Source organism: Pelodiscus sinensis, chromosome 2, assembly GCF_052426305.1.
Source record: "Pelodiscus sinensis isolate ZL-2025 chromosome 2, ASM5242630v1, whole genome shotgun sequence".
Classification (NCBI taxonomy): domain Eukaryota; kingdom Metazoa; phylum Chordata; order Testudines; family Trionychidae; genus Pelodiscus; species Pelodiscus sinensis.
The window spans coordinates 209,809,526-209,830,344 of record NC_143053.1 but is presented as its reverse complement, the minus strand read 5'-3'; the positions used below and the strand labels follow the sequence as shown (position 1 = coordinate 209,830,344).

The 20,819-nt window shown below is 41.4% G+C and overlaps 1 long non-coding RNA gene across 1 annotated transcript in view; it reads left to right on the top strand.

Annotated features, from left to right (window-relative positions):
- LOC149525427 (uncharacterized) overlaps positions 1-20,819 on the top strand; it is a 32,316-nt gene that overhangs the window by 984 nt on the left and 10,513 nt on the right. The window contains exon 2 of the long non-coding RNA XR_016348963.1: positions 13,368-13,451. This is a non-coding gene — a long non-coding RNA (uncharacterized LOC149525427). The remainder of the gene's footprint in view (positions 1-13,367; positions 13,452-20,819) is intronic.

Genomic DNA, 20,819 nt, shown 5'->3' with positions numbered 1-20,819 from the left:
TCTGGAACCAGCCAATGGGAGCTGAGAGACTGTGCTGGGGGCAGAGACGTGCGTTCAGATTTCCCCTAACCCATGCAGCACAGAGGCACATGGATCAAACACTCTGAGCTCTGGGACAGCGGCAGACAGGGAGCCTGGCACAGGGTCCCATTGGACCACTGGCTGGGAGCTGCCTAGTTAGGCCCTGCTCAGGAGTTGCTTATCTCTGGCACCCCATCCCCTCCTGCACCTCAACTCACCTGATTCAGGTCAACACCCCCTCCTGATCCAAGGATGATCAATATGGTGCTTGGTCCTGACCTGTGGGCAAGGTCCCTTCTAGTTCTACGTATTCTTTGATTCTAGGTCACCACCCAATAACTCTTTATCCCCATGTCACAACTACCTCCCTGACCCTATACCCCATTCTACAATCCTCCTCCAGGTTAGAACCCTCTCCTGCACCCATATCCCATTCTGAATTCTGAACCCTGTACCCTAGTCTCCTGCTCCAGATCACAACCCCCTCCTTCACCCAAACTCTCTCATACCCCATACCTTCTCTTGCACCAGTACACCAATACCCTATCCTGAGCTCCCTTCTGCACCCAAGCTCTGTCCCAGACCCTGCTCCCCCTCCCCATAGAAAAGTGCTTCCCTTGACCACTTACAAAAACCTTAGAGTGGTCCCACCATCAAAAAGTATTGCCCACCGCTATGTCACAGCCTTCTTTTTAAACATGTCTGGTAGAATATATTTTTAAATGACTTGAGTGATTTTGTTTAAGCTTTTCCGGGGGAAGGGGGGGGGGGGGTAGAAATCATTGCTAGAATGGAAACCATGCCATGGAAAGCTTTTTTCAGGAATATAATTATGTGAAAATGGCAATGGGGTCATAGCGAATACCATCTTTTAATCTACACTCAGTATCATAATGGCTATAAATAGGTAAGCACATAAATAGTTGTTTGACACTTGAAAATAACAAATAGGTGTTTCCCTTCACCCATTATTTGTAATGTTTTCTAAAAAGTCCAAATGAAATGAGGCAATTTTTAAAAGTAGGTTCCAGCAAATAAGCCTGTATAGCCTGAGATTTAAAAGGCTTGTTGCCCAATCATTAATTGATCTGAAATGCAACATCTGTATCCTATCCATACTTGAATTTAAAAAAATGGGGGAATAATCATAGAGTAGGGAAAACTGAACTCTTTCGTGAGGTTTTGTAACTGAGAACTCCTAAAATGTGTGTGAAGTAGGGCTGTCGATCAGTTAGTTTATACAATTAACTAAAAAAAATCTGATTGATTGCACTGTTAAACAATAGAACAAGAATTGAAATGTATTAAATATTTTGGATGGTTTTCAAATATATTGATTTCTGTTACACAGAATATGAAGTGTACAATACTCAATATATATTACAGATATTTCCACTGTAAAAATATAAAATAGTATTTCACTTCATACAAATACAGTAGTGCAAGCGCTTTATTGTGAAAGTGAAATTTACAAATGTAGACTTCTGTTGTTGTGTAACTGCACTGAAAAACAAAATAGTGTAAAACTTTAGAGCCTATAAATTCACTCAGCCCTATTTCTTGATTATCCTTTCACTAAGACAAAAAAGTTTGTGTACATTTAGGGAGATAAATCTGCCTGCTTCTTATTTACAATGTCATCTGAAAATGATAACAGGTGTTCACGTGCAATTTCGTACTGAATGTTGCAAGGTATTTGTTCCATATATGTTAAACATTTGTATGCCCCTTCATGCTTCAGCCACCATTCCAAATGATATGCTTCCATGCTGATGGAGATCATTAAAAATGTGTTAATTAAATTTGTGACTGAATTTCTTGGGGGAGAATTGTATGTCTCTTGTTTTACCCACATTCTTCCATATATTTCATGTGAGAGCTGTCTTGGATGATGACCCTCACAGCAGATTTGCCAAAACACAAAGAAGGTACCAATATGAGACTTCTAAAAATAGCTACAGCATTCAACCCAAGGTTTAAGACTCTGAGGTGCCATCCAAAATCTGAGAGGAATGAGATGTGGAACATATTTGCAGAAGTCTTAAAAGAGCATCATTCTAATGTGGAAACTACAAAACTGAACCACTAAAAAAGAAAATCCTCCTTCTGCTGGTGGCATCTGACTCAGATGACGAAAATGAACTGGAGTCAATCCACTCTGTTTGGATCCTTATCGAGCAGATCTCATCAGTATGAATGCATGTCCTTTGGAACCATAGTTGAAGCATTGGAAGGATACATACACTAAAGAGTCATCTGGCACACAAATATCTTGTGATGCTGGCTACAACAGTGCCATGTGAACACCTGCTCTCACTTTCAGGTTATATTGTAAACAAAAAAAGGGGCAGCATTATCTCCTGCAAATTGTAATCAAATTTGATTGGCTGAATAAGAAGTAGGACTGAGTAGACTTTTAGGATGTAAATTTATTTTATTTTTAATGCAATTTTTTTGTGTATAATTCTACATGTGTACGTTCAATTTTGATGATAAAGAGACTGCAATACAGTACTTGTATGAAGTGATTTGAAAAATACTGTTTTTGCAATACAAATATTTGTGATAAAAATATATATATAGAAAATGAGTGCTGTGTACTTTGTATTCTGTGTTCTACTTAAAATTGGTACATTGAAAAATGTAGAAAATATCCAAAATATTTAAATAAATTCTATTACTAACACAATTAATTGTGTAAAACCACCCTATATAATATCTATTGTATTCCCCTATCCATTAGGCCAGCAACACTGTCAAGGAAATCTGGTTGGTTAAGCATGACTTGTTCTTAATACATCCAGGCTGGCAATTTCTTACAAATTACTTGTTCTAATGTCTTTCCATATATCATAGGTTAACTGATGTCTAACTACCTGGCTCCTCCCTTGTTTCCCTTTTCAAAGATAGATGCTATATGCACTCTTTTCCAGTACTTAGTCATCTTCCAGGAGTTCTTTAAGATAATTGCTAATAGCTCTGGAATTGATTCAGCAAGTTTCTTAAGAACGCTAGTGTGAATTTCATCAAAACCTGCTGTCTTGGATACATGTCTCATCTGATATATTCTATCACGTTCTTTCTCTATGTTGGTTTGCATTCCTTCTGTCCTTCCTTGGTTTTAATATTGTGTTAGGCATCTGGCTACCATTAACCATTTTAGTCAAGACTGAAGTAAAATAGGCATTCAATATCTGAGCTGTCTTGATATTATTGGTTGTTGGATTTCCTTCCCCATCAAGTAGAGGACTTACATTTTCCTTTGTCTATCTTTCTCCTTTCATTACCTTTTATATCCCTTGCTAGGTCTCTCATTTTGTGCATTAGACTTTCTGATGTTGTCCCTATGTGCTTTTGCTGTTCTATTGTATTCTTTCTTAGCAATTCATCCGTGTTTTCACTTTGTTGCCTTTTTTTGGTTATTTAGGTCATTGAAGAGTTCCTGAGGGAGCCATATTGGCTTCCTACTATCCTTTCTTCATATTGAGATGATTTGCAGTTGTGCTTTTAATATTCTTTCCTTCAGAATCAGTCAATTCTCCTGAACACTCTTCCCTTTGTTTTTTGTCTCCCTTTGTGTACAGCAAAAGATGATTGAATTATAGGATGAGAGAAAAGGAAGAGGAAGCTTTTAGAATTATGATTCTAACTCCAGACATGACACAATTAATTTAATGCAGTTTTGCTGCCTTTGCACACTGGAAACCCAAATCCCGTGAGAGTGGAGAAGACTTTTTTCTTAAAAAGCAGTTTACTAGGTGGACTACAACTGCCAACCGGGTTGACTAAAAATAGAGCTCCTGTATCATGCCCTTTCACTGAAACACTTTGATGTACATGTTGCCTGAGTCTTAAAGGTGAAAAGCACATGAACTTGCACTGAAATCAGTGGTAATTGCAGCTGAAAATAAAGGCTGTATTTTGAATTGTGTCCTACTCCCCTCAAAGGTTCATGAACATCCACAGATGGACAGAAGGGGGAAATCTGAATTGGCCTAAACTTTTGTTTGAAAGGGAAATTATTGGGACTGTTCTCGGAATACACGCAGGCACGGGGCTTGTATCGTGACCAGAACAGGAGTCAGGGCCAATGTTCCCTAGAGGTACTTTTATTGACACGAGTGGACTAGGGAATATGCGAAGTCAGGTTGGAACATCTCAGCCACATGGACAGAGTTTAATAAAGTTCTTTGTTCACCTTACCCTGCGTTCAGCTTCCTCCTTTGCAGGGCAGTTTGAGTTTCCTGAGCCATAGACCTGCACCCCCGGCATTCTCCTCCAGTAACAAAAAGAGAATTAAAAATACTAGTTGGAAAAGCTGGTACAGATTTGGGCTGGCTGGAATTCTGTTTGGCAAAACATTTTTTATGTTTATTTTTGTTCCACATTTGAACAAAAGCTGGACCTTTTGTAATGTGGGGTGCAAAAAGAGACAACCCTACACACTCCTGTATAACCAGTAGTCCATTGGTTAGAGCACACAGCTTGGATATGGATTCCCTGCTTTGCCTGATCCAGGGCACACATCATGGTCCTGTACATCCTTGGGCTATTAGCTGTTCTGGAATGGGCACTCCCTTCCCTCCTCCCCCCCATCCAAAAATTCCATTGTGGGCTGAGACACACACATGTTCAATGTATTTCTGTGAAAAATTGGTTTGACAAATTAGCATTTTCTGAATAAAATGTTTAATATAAAAATCTCAACCCGTTCTAGTGCTGATCTACAAAAGCTGATCTTTGAGCTGATCTAGGAAAGGGCAGAATACCAGTGGCAGCAGCGGATATAGGGCAGGGCGAGCGGGGCAGCTGCCCCAGGCCCTGCGATTCAATAGGCCCCTCGCCAGCCCCGCTCGCCCTGCTGTATATCTGCCACTGCTGTCCTTACCTGCTGGAGCTGCCTGCCCTTCGCTGCGAGTCCACGAGCGGCTCCCTTAGCCTGTGGCATGCATGCAGCGGCGGCTCATTGCCATGGAGGTGAAGAGCAACGCTTAGCCATGGCACCCGAGTATCCCACTGCTCCACCCTCCTGCCCCACCCAGAGAGAGGCTGGGGGTGGTATGGTCTCTCCCCTGGGGGGAGCCCAGACTCCTTTCCCGCTGTGCCTGGGGGCAGAGCAACCCGCCCGCCAGAAAGACCCTGTCTCCTCCTGCCAGTCTCCCCCTCCCCCCACTCGTGGGCGCAGTGCGATCCAGCTCCACAGGCAGAGCCTCCCTCTTTCCCCCCCAGCCCCACACATGTACCTGGGAGCGGGGGGAGTTGCCAGCTGCCCTCGCCCACCCAGGAGCTGTTCGAGAGGCTGAAATGGTCATTTTGGCCTGTCTGAGTCAGACACCCCTGCCACCGGTCCTCCCTATGGCGCATCTGTGCACCATCCTCCACGTAGCTCCACCTTGCCTGCCCCCCGAGTCCCAACACCCACACGCTGCCTGCCCCCCAAATCCCAGCACCCACACACTGCCTGTTTTCTCTCCCCCCCCCCCCCAGTCTCACCACCTAATGCTGCCTGGCCCCGCAAGTCCCAACAGCCACACTCCATCTGGCCCCCTCAAGTCCCAATGCTGCCTGGGAAATACCAGCCATGGGCAGCCAAAGAGAATCTACTGTGAGCCAGGAGCGTTTTGTAGGCCTTTCGATTATATCGATTGAAAACTACCTGTGTAAAGAAATGGACTCTACTGACATAATTGAAGAATGTGCTACCAAAAGAGCTAGACAGCTATAGTAGACTTAAATACAAATGAAAATGTTTAATTATAATGCCGAATTGTGTTTAAGAATGAATTACAATATAATTAAAAATTATCCAACTAAATTAAGTTTCTATCAAATTTACCCAATTCACATTTAATATGAAAATAGCCTTCAATTTGTGCATTTGGCACCTTTTTTCTATTTTGTCTCCAGAGGGGAAAACTCCCATCCGCCCCAGACCAATGGAATCATTTCAGTTGCGGATTCATCACTAGTGGCAATATACAAGTGCCTCAAAGAGTCAAAAATAAATGCAAAGTTATTGAAAATGGAGAAAGACTTAACAGTAATAGTGTAAACGTTATTGCAGAAGGAGAGGAAAAAGTGATTTTTTTTTTTTACGATAGTTGAAATATTTCTCACAGCACCCTAGAAGATCCAAAAAATTTCTTTTAAGATTAATTGAGTACATACAGCCTGGTTTTGCACCTTCACCCCTCCAACTGTGAAACATCTGGCTTTGAGATATTAGAGAACGTCTGTGCAGAAAAAGAAGATTTTGAGAGCAGCAAAGATTATTTAACATTTGTCTTATGAAGGATGTAAAATGTCAGTCTTTTTGATATATCAACTTTTGACAAAAGAAAGAGGAACGGTTTAAACCGATAATACAGGAAAGAAAGTTTGAAATAGAGGCAGAGATTTCCTTTCAAGTTCTTTAGTTACAAAGGGCAAACTTTTAGTATTAAACTGTGTGAAGATGGGCAAGAAACTTTTACATCTTCATATTAGAGACTAGCTTACAAGGCTGAGCCCTTCTAAGGACAATACCAAAGAAATGGGGTACTGATTAGACACAGATAAAGCCAAACTGAATCCAGGATGGTACCAAAAATTATTTTCAGCTAAGAGTTTACCTGCAGTCTTTTAGAGAGGGACATTTTTATTCTTGAATCCAGTCACTCTGTCATGGTTTCTTTGGGCTAATACTAAGTTATTTCTCTCTTCCAATGTCTTATGTAAATGATAGATATCAAAAGAAGTTTTATATTGCTCAGTGGTTCATAATAAAGAACAAGGATTTTATATTGCATTAAGGGGACACTGATAAGAGATTAAAGACAGATTCCTTTAAAAATTATAATCCTTGTTAAAAGGGATGAGGGATATCGATACCACATTAATTTTCTTTTACATATTGACTTGGGATTAGCCAATACATACATTTTTAGTTATATTATTTTAAGGTGTGTGTATTGGCCAAATATATTTACATCTTTTCCTTTCTGTTTATAGAGCTAGAGGTATGTGTCTTGCGCACTGCAAATCATCTTCCTTCAATAATATGTTATGTATAGCATGTCTAGGTCTATCTTAATATAGAGATGCAACTAATTAGTGATTTCAAAATATTCCGTAATAATTTGAATATTAACTCTAGTCCAAATGTTAATTTACATGATTTATGGAGTGCTACTAAATCTGTACTACAACATAGTGTAAAACCTGTATTGTAGAATAGCATTACACTTCTTTGGAGTGACCTGCGTAACTCATCCTTGCTCATCTGCAACAGAACTTTTTAAAAATGACGCTACACTGTTATGTATTCTCTTTCAAGGACATAATATCGACATAATTAAGTTAATAAAAAGAAAACCTGGCCTTGTAACTGTATATGAAATGACCTGAGTAGTGTTAAATGTTAAAATCTAATGTTCATGTACCTCAACTAAGCTGAGCTATCACACTCAAATGCAGTAAATTGCAAAGGTTTAGATTACTGTCTTAACACTATGCAGTCATAGTGCACACACTATCCCTCATACTAGTGTGCACAGGGACAAGGCTAAGGACTGTCTCTGATTGATCTCGCATGTCCGGTACTGAGAAAGGGCTCCTTGTCAGGAACCATAGGCTACGTCTAGACTATTTCCCTTTTTCGTAAAAGGGATGTAAATTAGATGTATCACAATTGCTAATGAAGCGGGGATTTAAATCTCCCCTGCTTCATTAGCATAAAAATGGCTGCCACTTTTTTTTCCGCATGGAGCTTTGTCGGAAAAAAGCGCCAGTCTAGACGCTGATCTTGCGGAAAATAAAGCCTTTTCTGAAAGATCCCTTATCCCTTATTTCATAGGGATCTGTGAAAAGGCTTTATTTTCCGCAAGATCAGCGTCCTGACTGGCGCTTTTTTCCGACAAAGCTCCGTGCGGGGGAAAAAAAGCGGCAGCCAGTTTTATGCTAATGAAGTGGGGGAGATTTAAATCCCCGCTTCATTAGCAATTACGATATGTCTAATTTACATCCCTTTTATGAAAAAGGGATGTAGTCTAGATGTAGCCATAGTGTGTCATCTCTTCTGGAAATGATGCACAGATACCATCATTGCTTTGATAGCTCATCTGCACTAGCAGCACTACACCTTCTTATAAGATATGTGGAGTGATTTGCTGTGCAGGATGTGGGCTGTGGCTGCAGATGCTTAGGTTCACCCTTGGTTTGGGAGGCAGGGCTCTGGATGGTAGAACAGAAATTGGCTGCCTAAAGATTACAGAAGGTTCTCGTTGCTGTGTATAGAAACCCCTTCAATTCTTGAGTCTCTCAGAATCAGTAGGGAAACTAGGCCTTCCCATTCCTCTGTTTTCCAGTACAGAGCCCATAAGCTGGCTAAGCAGAATCTGGCTGCCTCCTGCTGTAGTCTGGGCTTTTTTCCTATTTCCCTTGGTTCTTGTAGGCTTTTGCAGTCTGCAGAACTGGTCATTCCTTCTCAGTGTGCCATCTCTGGGTGGCTTCTCAGCACTTGCTGGCAGGAGTTTTGTTAGAATTATAGAGCTGGAAGAGACCTCAGGAGGTCATGGAGTCAAGCCTGCTGCCCAAAGCAGGACCAACCCCAATTAAATCATCCCAGCCAGGGCTTTGTCAAGCCGGTACTTAAAAACCTCTAGGGATGGAGATTCCACCGCCTCCCTCTGTAACACACTCCAGTGCTTCACCACCCTCCTACTGCAATAGTTTTTCCTAATATCCAACCTAGACCTCCCCTACTACAACTTGAAACCATTTCTCCTCATACTGCCATCTGTCACTACTGAGAACATGCTCTCTCCATCCTCTTTAGAACCTCCCTTCAAATAGTTAGACTATCAAATCCCCCCCACTCTTCTGTACACTAAACAAGCCCAAATCCCTAAGCCTCTCCCCATAAATCATGCGCTCCAGCCCCCTAATCATTTTTTGTTGCCCTAGGCTGAACTTTCTCCAATGCATCCACATCCTTTCTGTAATGGGGGGCCCAGAATTGTATGTAATACTCCAGATGTGACCTCACCAGTGCCGAATAAAGGGGAATAATCACTTCTCTAGATCTGCTGGCAATGCACCTTCTAATTCACCCTAATATGCTATTTAGCCTTCTTGGCTATAATAGCACACTGTTAACTCATATCCAGGTTCTCATCCACTGCAATCCCCCGGTCCTTTTCTGCCAAACTTCTGCTTAGCCAGTTGGTCCCCAGCCTGTAACAGTGCTTGAGTTACTTCCGTCCCAAGTGCAGGACTCTGCGCTTGTCCTTGTTGAACCTCATCAGATTTCTTTTGGCCTAATCCTCCAGTTTGTTTAGATCACTCTGGACCCTATCCCCTAGCTTAGTGTCATCTGTAAACTTGCTCATCCATTAATAAAAATGTTGAACAAAACTGGCCCTAGATCCAAACCTTGGGGCACTCTTCTTAATACTAACTGCCAACCAGACATTGAGCCATTGATTGCTTTCTGTTGAGCCCGACAATCTAGCCACCTTTCTATCCATCTTACAGTTAATGAATCCAATCCATACTTCCTTAACTTACTGGCAAAAATACTATGGGAGACTGTATCAAAAGCTTTGCTAAAATCAAGGTATATCACATCCACTGACTTCCCCATGTCCCAGAGTCAGTTTCCTTGTCATAGAAAGTAAGTGGGTTGATCAGGCATGATTTGCCCTTGGTGAATCCACCTTGACTATTCCTGATCATTATCCTCTCTTCCAAGTGCTTCAATATGGTTTCCTTGAGGATCCCCTCCAGGATTTTTCTAGGGACTGAGTTGAAGCTGATTATTCCCTGGATTGTCTTTGTTCCCTTTTTAAAAAGATGAGCACTACATTTGCCTTTTTCCAATCATCCGGGACGTCCTCCAATTGCCATGAGTACTTCAAAGATAATGGCCAATGGATCTGCAATGACATCAGCCAACTCCCTCAGCACCCTTGGATGCAATAAATCTGGCCCATGGATTTGTGTATGTCCAACTTTTCTAAATAATTCTTAACCTGTTCTTTCTCCGAGGGCTGCCCACCTCCTTCCCATTGCCTAGTGCAGTGATCTGGGTGCTGACTTTGTTTGTGAAGACAGAGGCAAACAAAGCATTGAGTACTTCAGCTTTTCCCACATCATCTGTCACTAGGTTACCTCCCTCATCCAGTAAGGGTCCCACACCCTCTCTGACCATCCTCTTATTGCTAACTTGCCTGTAGAAACCTTTCTTGTTACCCTTCACAGCCCTTGCTAGCTGTAATTCCAGTTGTGCTTTGGCCTTCCTTCTCCAGTGCTCGTTCCTCCGGCAGTCACCATGGCCCTCAGCCTCCCAGCTCCTTTATTTGTGCAGCTGTTGTGAGGCTGCCACTGAGTGCTGACCACCAATATCTGCATTTACCTATTGATTACCAGGCCAGTGTGTGGTATGAACATCCATGATTTGACTTTCCAGTATAACTAGAATTCTGCTGATACCAGACCTATGGGAAGAGTCAGAAAACTACAACAGGGGCAGGAGCTTGGGTGGTAAAGTAGGGTAGGACAATCCAGAAATGGAGAGTGTCATGGACAGAGCCTACAGTTAGGGTGACCATATTTTCCTAGGCTGAATAGGGGACACCCGGAAAAAGTGCTCGGATTTAAGTGAGTTCAACAGCAATCAAACAGGAGTATGTGGTGCAAATGTTCAAAATAACATTACGTTGACTGAGCACCCATTCAAAAGTCATATTGAAGCAACATTATTATAACTAAAATGGGTAAAATATACTTACAATGAAGTGGTTACTGCTCTTTAGAAGTGCCCGCCTTGTCCTCATATTGCTGTCCTCTGGAGTGGGCTGGTAGTGTGAGGGGGAGTTGCAGGAGTCAGGGCTGGAGGTATGTGGAGGTGCCCAGGGGGCTGAGTGTGGGGAAGCAGGTTACCTACCTTACCTGCTGCCACAAGGGAGCTGTGGGCTGTCCGGGTGGGGACACTGCTGCTGGGAAACTGGCAATAGTGTGAGAGACTCCCTGGATGACTGTTAGAGAGCTAAAGTAAGGGACTGTCCCATTAAAAATGGGATGGATGGTCACCCTACCTAGAGTGGACCACTTGTATGTCCCTGCCTGCCCTTCCTGGAAACTCTCATGAACACCCAGAAAAGAGCCCTACAGGCTAGCTACATGCCTCTGTTAGGCTGAATTCCTGCTTTCATTAGTCTCTACCATATTAGTGTAGATATTTGCCCTGCACAATTCATTTAGTATGTGTACTCTCTTTCTTAAGAATGTGTTGTTCTGTTTCCTCTTCAAGGTAATACCTGTTCACTGAATCCAAGCACTTAGTCGTGATTTCAGTACTATCCTCCCCAAGTATTCAAAAACAATGAATCAATCCTCTGCCCCGCCAATAAGGAAAAAAAAGTGAAATAGAAACCTTAAGGAGCGAAGTCAATTTTTTTTTTTTGCCTTCTGAGTTTTGAATCTTTAATGTGCAGTTGGATCATGTTCTCAAGATTTTTCAGTGTTAAATGACAGGTGAGATTTGCACAAATCAACATCACTCCAAAACCAAGATTTTTAAGAAACACAAAATGTTGTGAAATGTACAATAAATTGAGAGGACTGGCAACACTGTAATGACTTTTTTCCATATTTTGCATGTTTATATCTGGCACTATTAACATTTGCTGTCTCATGCTTTGTTTATATATAAACACAAGATCCTCTGTTTGGCATGTAACTGAGTAGTGTGGTGCTCTAATTTTCAGTTAGCTTAAGAAAGAGAACCATCAGATGCTATCATTAATACCATGACAGTGGCATACAAGTGTCCTGACTTCCCCTTGGTAGCTGGATCTCTGTTTAAATATCCAACTACGAGTAGTTGTAATATAATTCAAGGATGCCACTATGTATGCATGTAAACAAACAAGAAAAACCCTAACCCAGGAAAAGATCCTCATGTGTAGACCAAAGAATTAGAATTACTGGGAGAGAATAAAATAGGGAAGAGTAGCAGAAGGAGTGTAGAGATTAGAGAACCACATAGGAAACAAATCTCTTAAATTCATTTGTTTATTTTTAGGGAAATCAGAGGTGGACTTCCATCTGAATACAAAAAACCATGCAACTATTCCTTTTTTCTTATGGAAATTCGTATGTGTCTGTTCTTATTTATTTTTCTACCACTTTTCAACTGGCTGTAGTTTTGGAGGTGACTAAGTTATAGCTCTTCTGTATCTACTTATCACTTTCAAGTCAGTGTACTGAAACAATTAGTATATGCATTTTGAAACAGCCAGTCCCACTTTAGTGCTTTTATTTTATTTATTCAGTGCCTCAAGCATGCTAAACACTTCACTGAATAAATAAGACAGTCTCCTTAGAGACTTAATTTACAGTTTAAGGCACCAACCCTTCAGTTGACTGTCTTGCACGGCCAAAGGTAGGATTGGGGCCAAGTTTTAGATATAACTCAGTAAGTGAAAGTAGTAGGGGGAAAAAGAAAGAAGGTTAAATTAAAGTTATAATACAAATATATGATGGTCAGTTTTGATCATTAAATGCAAATGGTAATGGTATCATTGAAAATGAGAAGCTCAAAGCTCTGAGAAGGGAAGCTCATTCCAAGTATAGAGGTCAGCATGGAAGAAAGTGTATAGACAGAAGTAGGAGGAAAATGTGAAGAGGCAATGATAAGGTGGATTTGGCAATTTCATTTCTCTTTAACATTGATTATGATGCCTGTTTTTCCTGTTAACACTGTGTTGGAGGCATGTGCAACCAGGCCTGCCAAGAGGGGAGGCAAAGAGAGCAGTTGTTCCAATGTCTGATGATTCAAAAAGGCCCAGGGCTCCCAGAACAGTGGTGGCAGGAATCCCGGGCTTTTTAAATAGTCGCCAGGGCACCGTGCTAGCTGCCCCTGCCGCTCCCCTCTTCTGCCTGAGGCTCCACCCCTTTTGGGAGCATGGAGCTAGCTCCTCTTGCCCATGGGCCAACAATGCTGTTGGCCCCCCGTGTGCACCATAGCAGTATCACAAACTGTTATGCCTCTAAAATCAATTTTATTGTAGCTATTTGGAGCTTCTCCCAGGGAATTTTCTGCTAGACATCTCAAAGAAGTTCTGTTTGTTCTGCCTCATTTAGCTTTTTCCCCCTCTGTTTTGCTGAATAACATTAAATACTTTTTTTTTAAAGTAATCTTCACAAATTTTCTATAAAAGGGAGGGGGGGAATCCAATGGCTTTGATTATTCCTTTGGCAGCTGGCATCTTGGAGAACAATGCAGCCATTACAAATAATACTAATACATCAATCTGATGGCTTCTGATAACAAGTCATAGTTCTTTTTTTCTTTTAATACCAAGGGCATTGCTTGAAAAGAAGAGAGTAGAGCTGTGTGGTTGTTCGAGAGAGAAATAGCTGTCTACCTGCATACTGGGCTGCAGCATGTGAGTGCAAGAGAGAAGATCCAGAAATTATTTTAGTGTATTTGTGAAGAGGCAGTTTACAGCCTTCATTACCATAATATAAAAACAAGGAACTGAACCTCATAAAAATTATTGGGGGTTCTTTGTTTACCTCATTTGAAAATCTGAATAATTTACCACATTATGCTATGGAAGTCTCATAGTCAATAGTTCCAACAACAGTACAATAGACAAGAAGGACGTGGTTTTTAGAAGTGACTAATGATTTTTCGGTGCCTCTGGTTTAAGACCCTCACCTTGAGAAACCTTAAGGCCAGGGCTGTTGTTCAAAGTGTGGTGGATCTGTAGTTTTTGACAGAGGTATTGGAATCCTTAGTCAAGGGGAAGAAAAACTGAAAATGATGTACCCCAAGCCTGCAATTGCCTGTGTGGACAGATGACTTGCACTTGTTTGGGTCTCACTGAAGTCAAAACCATTCCTCATGGGGCAGAAAGATCTGTGTATGTAAATCTGATCACAAGCTCATGATCTAAAGGACCTAACTTTTTGTCCTAAGTTATATTGCTACAGAGCTTCATCAATGTCAATGTGATTTAAGTAAAAGGGCCTGGTTTTTCTTTAAACATAGTACAGGTTGAACCTCTCTAGTCTGGCACCCTTGGGATCTGACCAGGGCCAAACCAGAGAATTTGCCAGACCACGGGAGGTCAGTGATGTTGATTATTCTAAGTTTTAATAAGCCTGGGGCCCCTTTAACTCACCACCACAGGGGCGACTGCCCCATATGCCCCCCTTCATTCCACCCCTGCATCCCACTTCCCCTCTCCCAACCCCCGGACAGGGCTCATTGTAAGCTTTTATGACATTGAAGATAATAGAATTGCACCTAATGTAGGTCAACCCATTGTGTTACAGTTGTCTGACTTGAATCGTAACTCTAATTACCTCGATAATCAACACAGAGGTAGGCGTGTATGAAGCATGTAACTTGTCAAAAATGAGCTTTGAAAGACTGCATAGGATTATCTAAATTGGATAAATAGGGTGTGTGTGGGGGTGGGGGTGGGGGACATGTTTAACGGAGGTTTTGGCAGAAACTCAAGAAAGAAACATCAAAGAGAATTTTGCTGTTCAGGATCAGGAGGGCCAGCAAACTTGCTGGGCCCCTGGCAAGGTAGGGGAGACCCTGGCTCTGCACTCACAGAAGGGGGTGGGGCTGGATGGCAAACAGCCCTCAGCACTGCTGATGATGCACTTCACTACCCGCACTCTCCCACCGAGCTAGCTTCCTGGAGCATACTGCACAGTGCTCTAGTGGTGATTTAAAGAGCCCAGGGCTCTGGCTGCCACTAATCCTGCAGTAGCAAGTGCTCCCTTTGCCCCACCTCTAGCGGTCGGCCTGTTCAGATGAAATGTTAAATAGGCACAGGCAGTTTAAAAATACTACCATGTCAACTAGCACATCCGTGTACCAGTAGTGCTGATAACACCTTATTACTAGAAGTGTAAGTTTTAAAAACAAAACCAAGAAATTTATTCCTCACTAGTTATAAGCTTTGTTTTCATGTAGCATTCTGAATAATGAAAGTCAATGATGAAAGCTTCCTTTTCAGGTTCTTAGAACTGTAATGTTTGGGTTCCAAATAGAGCGGCAGTATATTTTATTTGTTTAAAACAGTTTTCATTGGATTATTGAAGGGGAAAAAAGCTGAAAGAACTCTAATTTTGAGGTCACTCTGATAGGTACTTTCAAGAACACCTCTGGGAAATAACTACGTTCTATAAAAGCTTTTAAAGGGTCTCTTTGGCTATGTCTATACTACAGGGTTTTCGTGTAAAAACAGCCATTTTTGCGCAAAAACCTGCAAAGTGTCCGTACCTCAAGTGCGTTTTTGCACAAGAAAATCTACAGACAGTCAACAGAACACAGGGCTTTTTGCGGTGTAGGTATACCTCCTTTTATGAGGCATAACTCCTTTTTGCGCAAGAGTTCTTGCACAAAAAGATGTGTGTGGATGTTCAACAGGGGTTTCTTACACAAAAAGAGCCTATCCTAAAAAACACAGGTGCTCTTATGGCCATTCTGTGAATGGCCATCAGAACTTTCTTGCGCGAGAGTGTCCATCAGTGTGAACGCTCTCTTGCGCAAAAGCACATCACTTTTGCAATGCGCTTTTGAGGTGTGGACGCGCTTTTGCGCAATAAGTTTTTGTGCAAGAACTCTTCTGCAAAAGGCTTCTTGTGCAAAACCCCTGCAGTACAGACAAAGCCTTTAATGACAGGCCAGACAAGATGTGCCAGTTGAAAGCTTGAGACAAGAAGCTGCTTAGTTTAATATTTTTAACTTACTTCGAGTTAATTTTATATGTAATTGTTCACAGACGATTATCCCAGGACCCTTAACTGCAGATTATACTCTCTCTACAATACATCACATTTCTTGTAAATGTTTCAGCCAACTCGTAAGTAATGGCTGCTGTGACTCAGCAGGGCTTGCAAGGACATGTGAGCATATCACGTGCTATGGAACTCCATTCTGAGTACCTGTATTTTTCCATTAACTGGTCTGGGAACTGTTTTTGGGGCAAAAAGTTCCTGCTGTATGTAAAAGCTATTTGAGGTGGAGTGTGATGTAATCTAGTGGCCTCACTCCCCACAGAAGGACATTGCTGGAAACACCTGAAAAACAGCATGACCTGGGAAAAGTGCTGGTGCCGGGGTTAAAAGGAAACCTAGTGGACTCCTTGTGTCTATCAGTCAGGATGAAAAGTTGCTAATTCATATCCACGCTATGTACATTGGACAAACGTCTCAGACACTTTGCAAAAGGATCAATGCCCACAAAACAGATATTAGACAGGATCACAAAGAAAAAACAGTTTCTTGCCATTTCAACCAGAAAGGACATTGTCTCAATGACTTGATTACGTGCATCCTGCTTCAAAGGCCTTTTAAGACTGCACTTGAAAGAGAATCCTCTGAACTGTTATTCATGCTTAAATTTGACACATTACGCTTAAGTTTCAATAAAGACTGTAATTATCTTACCCATTACAAAGATAGCTTCCCCAATTATCACCTCTAATATCATTAGCTCACAGACATTTACCCGCCCCCCCCATCCCCATTCTGTTCTGAAATTTGATTTGTCCTTTTCATATGTGTTCATTGTTTTTATTGTATCCTTTGGTATATATGGTTGTGACAATTTTCTTCCACTATTTGATCTGAGGAAGTGGGTCTGGCCCACGAAAGTTCATCACCAAATAAACCATCTTGTTAGTCTTTAAAGTGCTACATAGTCCTTTTTTTTGTTCCATGCTATCTAGTATGTTAGGTTTAGTTTGCATTTTTGTTTGTTTACTAGGTAATGTGCTTTGATCTGTTTGCTTTCCCTTACTGTTACTTAAAATTATCTTTCTATAGTTAATAAACTATATCACCAATGTGCCTTTGAGTGAAGTATCTGGGGAAAAATCTCAGTGTGGTGTAGCACAGGCTTGTTGCGTATCTTTCCCACATCAAAGGGAAAGTGAACAATTTATGAGTTTACATTGTACCGATCGCTTTCCAGTGCTAGAGGGTAGAATTTTAGGTTTATACTTCAATGGGAAGTGGGTATCTGGGGAGCTGGGAATTGGCTAGTGTCGATTGTTTGTATTTGGGTGGGTTAGGAACAGGCCTCCAGTATCTCAGTTTGGGTGAGTGGTGCCCCCCACTGCCATACTGGGGGATAATGGCCTAGGGAGGGAAAAAAGGTCAGCCCAGCTGGATGACTAGAGGGACACTGCAGTTCCCATGGCTCCTAGATTGTACCCTGGAGATGAAAACCCATCACATACATAACAGGCTAAATGCAAGAAGCAGCTGAACTCCTTCTGGAATATGATCATTTAGTTTATGATGAGCCTTGCAGGAGGTCTCTCTTGGGCAGTTACTCCTATTGTTTCAGCTCTGTGGGTTGAATACAAATATAGGTATTGTTTTGGTGGATCTGAGTGCATATGAGAGAGATGAAGCAGTTAAAACACTGCAGAAGCAATAGAGAAGGCAGCAGAAAGCCAAGGACAGGCAGAGAAGCACTTGCAACATGATCCTGATCCACAGCTAAGAGAAGCGGCTTTTTCTGGGTTGAGTTCTGATTGGAGAAAAAGTCTTGGAAAATCGAGCAATGAAACTATCTCCTGTTGTTTGATTCCATGTTCAGGAAAATGAGGATTTGATTCAACCTTGCTTGTTCATAAGGAATATACACAAAGAAATACTTGACTCCATTAGGAAGAGAAACTGATTGTGAAATAATCAACAAGATTCCAAACTGGCTGACCAACAGGATGTCAACGTGAACAGTTTATCATTAGCAGAAGCACTAGAAATCAGTACTCCTCTCATGAAGTGGGTCTTACCCACAAAGCTCATGATCCTTTATGATTTTGTTAGTCTCTAAGATGCTATAGGACTGCGTGTTGTTTTTAGAGTTACAGACTAACTTTGAGACTTTTTAGAAATCAGATATTAACAGAGTGGTTGCAAATGGTCAGAGTTGAAAGCAGGCACTCATCACTGCATGCACATACATGTGCGTGCCTAGCTTATTAATGCTAATTCTTGATACGAGTGTACCAGCCCAGTTATTTGCAACCTTACATGGTTAATCAGGCATGCGGATAAGCTTGGGCAAATAACTGATTTGTACACTCTCCTGTACTGTGTATGTACCCAAGTTAGGCACACGAAAAGGTACAATCGTCACAAAATGTTTATGGCTAGCCTTAAAAACCCAGACAATATTTCTTTGGTGAATCTTGTGTGGCTTCAGCACTCCTTGTTGTTAATATAAAAGAAAAACTATAATGAAGTGTTGATTTTTTTTCCGTAATGTTTTATCTGAACTTCATATAAACATTACACAAAGAGTGCTCACATTATTAATCTTATTATACAAAAATCTAATTGTATCGCCATTGATTACAATTTCATCTGCTGATGAAGGCAAAACTGCTGAACAGTTACAGAAGTTTGATTTAATTGCCTTACAGGGCAGAAAACAATTGTATAGTCTTCATGGTGACACCCCAGGAACAAAAGCCATTAATAAGTTCCATAACTTGTCATCAAACCCCAGGATTAAAAGTTGACCACATCAGTGGCACCAAACTCTTGACTGTATCCCCAGTAGCAGGTATTGAACAGTTTGCAGCACATACACAAATTATATCATGCTGTCAGCTCCTGACCCATATTTTTAAAATCTTCACCAAAAAAATCTGTCAGTTCTTTAATCTCACTTTCAAATATACTAATTACAGTGAAATATATTAATGTCAGTATCTTTCAGCATACTCCCTGACTGAATTGGAGACCATTTTAGTTCTCCCCATGACCCGTCAAAGATAAAGAATTTGTTTACTGCAAATGCACACCATTCACTCGTATATGCCATCTGCCACTCTTAACCACAGAGAACTACCATTTTCTAATAATAGCGCTCAAGAAAAAATAATTTGAGCAGTTCATTCTACACACTAAGGGTGTAAATTTACAGCCTGCATTTAGCTTTTCATGTCACTTCATTCCCACATATTAAAAAAATCTGTAGTTCAATGTCAATCAGATGCTAGTTCTCCCAAATCTGGCACAATTCATTTGATCTATATCACCCTAATGTGAGTGCCTCATTGTTAATGTATTTGATTTTTCATTCCACCCTTTATAGGAGAGTGTACCCTATTTTTACAGATGGGAAAATGAGATTCCGAGACCTAGCTTAGTGTAAATGCAGCCTAAGGGGGTGATTCCCAGCTTGTGTACACATATCCACACACACTAGCTCTCATCGAGCAAGTGCAAGTATGAGTGTAGCTAGTGTAGCTTAGTCATAGAGAGGTAGCTGTGTTAGTGTGATCTTAGTAAAACAAAAGGAAAGAAAAATTATGTAGCACTTTAAAGACTAACAAGATAGTTTATTAGGTAATGAGCTTTTGCAGGGCAGACCCACTTCTTCAGATCACCTTTGTAGCTTAGGCAGCAACAAAGGAAGCATGGCTTAGCCATGCCAGAGATAACCATGTCTAAAAGCAGATGTTAGTTATTCTGCATGGCTAAATGGTACTGCTGCTGTTGTACATGCTACCCTACCATTCATTCTCATGCTAGCTTGAGGGCAACAAGGTTATGTGCATGTGAGCAGAAAATCGCATCTCTACACAAGATGTAGTCTTGTATGACCTTGGGCAAATCTGGATGAGTCAGGAAGTAAACCAGACTCTCAGTCCAGTTCCTTCACTACTAGTCATGAATTATTTTAGGCACAGAGAGGTTTGTATTTTTTCCTGTGTGCAAAATGTTCATCGTAACACTATCCCACTGAAAGGTGATGAGACTTTATTTATGTGTGAAGCATTTTGTGTGAATTGACTGTCCTTGCCATAGGACCATTGGTACCAGTCCAAGCCAGATTATTCATAGGCACAGGGTATAAGGCCTATGAAAAATGTTGGGCCTAAAAAAAAAATTCACAATTAACTCAAATAAGAAAAGAAAACTGCTAAATCACACTTATTTTTATTAGAATACATGTGCAAATGCTAAAGATCAATTAAATGCATGTGAATTAAATCTGTAGTCAATGTACAGATATAATATACAATTTTTAAATATTTACTTTGCAACTTTTTCTTACCAAAATCTCAGATTACATCATCAAATGTCATTTTTCTAAAAAAGCTCACTCTCGATTGAAACTAGTGCAAGAGAAGATAGTTGTTTCTGTCCCGTGGTAGACCAAAGACTGTTCTTTATATATTTCAGCTTTGAAAAAGAGCGTTCCCCTTCACAATTTGTTCCCAAGATGGTGAGAGAACATTCCTTTCAGAAAGTGACATTTGGAAAACTTGTCACCAACTTGTCTGCTATTTGTGCACTGATGATTGCTGCCACAGATTTCTTTTTTGTATACATATGTGAGAACAATAGAAATTCATCTGTAAATGCATGTTCGAGATCTGATGGATAGATATCTACTACAGGCAGTCCCCGGGTTACGTACAAGATAGGGACTGTAGGTTTGTTCTTAAGTTGAATCTGTATGTAAGTCGGAACTGGCGTCCAGATTCAGCCGCTGCTAGCTGTGCCCCTCCCCCCGCCCCCCCCCAGCAGACCAGGGACACGGGGAGCAAAGCCGCAGCGGCGGGGTGCCTCGCCTCTGAGGCTTTGCTCTGGCGCAGGACCCGCTTTGCTCCCGGTGCCCCTGGTCTGCTGGAGACGGTCCCCAGCAGACCAGGGGCACCGCGAGCAAACCCGCAGCCGTGGCGGGGTCCCGCGCTTCTGAGGCTTCGCTCTGGCAAAGCCTCAGAAGCGGGGGAACACACCACTGCTGCAGGTTTGCT